An 870-nucleotide genomic window follows, 5' to 3' on the forward strand; every position below is an offset into this window, starting at 1 on the left:
TGTCTGGGGGCTCCACAGCCTACTCTTTACAGAATCAAGCTCCTTCACTGATAACGAAGACACAACTTAGGGAAGAGCACCCAGACAGGCTTCCTGGAGGAGGCGGCCCTTAAGCCTAGCCTGGAAAGGAGAGCACGACCTCGAGGGGGAAGGGAGGAGAGAGTTCATTTCAGGCAGGGAGCCCGGGTCTTCGAGAACCAGCTGGGAACTCCCGAGGGGACCAGCAGGAGGCGCTGGCGTCCTGGAGGGGGGGGTCTTCATGATCTCACAGTGAAATGGGACACACTACAGCATTGTGTCTACATCCTTGTAGTATGGTCCTACGGAGCATGCGCACAAGGTAACCCTGGCCTCCGAACTACGACACCCAGAAGTCCTTGCGGCAGATGAAGAAAAAGACCTTTTGTTGTCCCATAACTTCCTGTACCGGAAGTGCTCGCTACACCGGAAGTTGCCCTTTTCCCGGTTATGTGGCCGCCATGGCCTGGCGCGCGCTCGGGGCGGACCGCGGGGGACCCTGGGGCGGGAGCGAGTGAGGTAGGTCCGGGGGCCAGGGGCCCGTCGTGCTCGGCCCGGGCCTCCCCTCCGCGCTCCGTGTTCGAGTTCTGCCTCAGGAGGGGATGCCCCCGGACTGGCCAAGCCTCAGTTTACTCCTCTGTGGAATGAGGGCGTAGCTGCCCCTGAGGGTCACGTGGGGCGGCTCCAGTCACGTGATGTGGACTTTTGGCTCTGGGCTCAGGAATCCCTAATAACAATAGTTATCCTTATTATATTACTATTGTATAATATATGTTATATTATTAATAATAATAACAACGTGTTCAGCACCTACTGTGTGCCAGGCACTGTGCTAAGAGCTTGACATCATCA

General features: G+C 56.7%; 1 protein-coding gene across 1 annotated transcript in view; it reads left to right on the forward strand.

The window, feature by feature from the left end:
- The first annotated feature begins 483 nt into the window (after nt 1–483).
- The window catches only part of LOC114032273 (zinc finger protein 883-like), a 13304-nt gene continuing 12917 nt past the window's right edge, over nt 484–870 (forward strand). Inside the window, exon 1 of the mRNA XM_027847525.1 lies at nt 484–537. The gene's annotated coding sequence lies outside the window, so the exon portion shown is untranslated. The remainder of the gene's footprint in view (nt 538–870) is intronic.

Source organism: Vombatus ursinus, unplaced genomic scaffold, assembly GCF_900497805.2.
Source record: "Vombatus ursinus unplaced genomic scaffold, bare-nosed wombat genome assembly UNPS02015411.1, whole genome shotgun sequence".
Lineage (NCBI taxonomy): Eukaryota > Metazoa > Chordata > Mammalia > Diprotodontia > Vombatidae > Vombatus > Vombatus ursinus.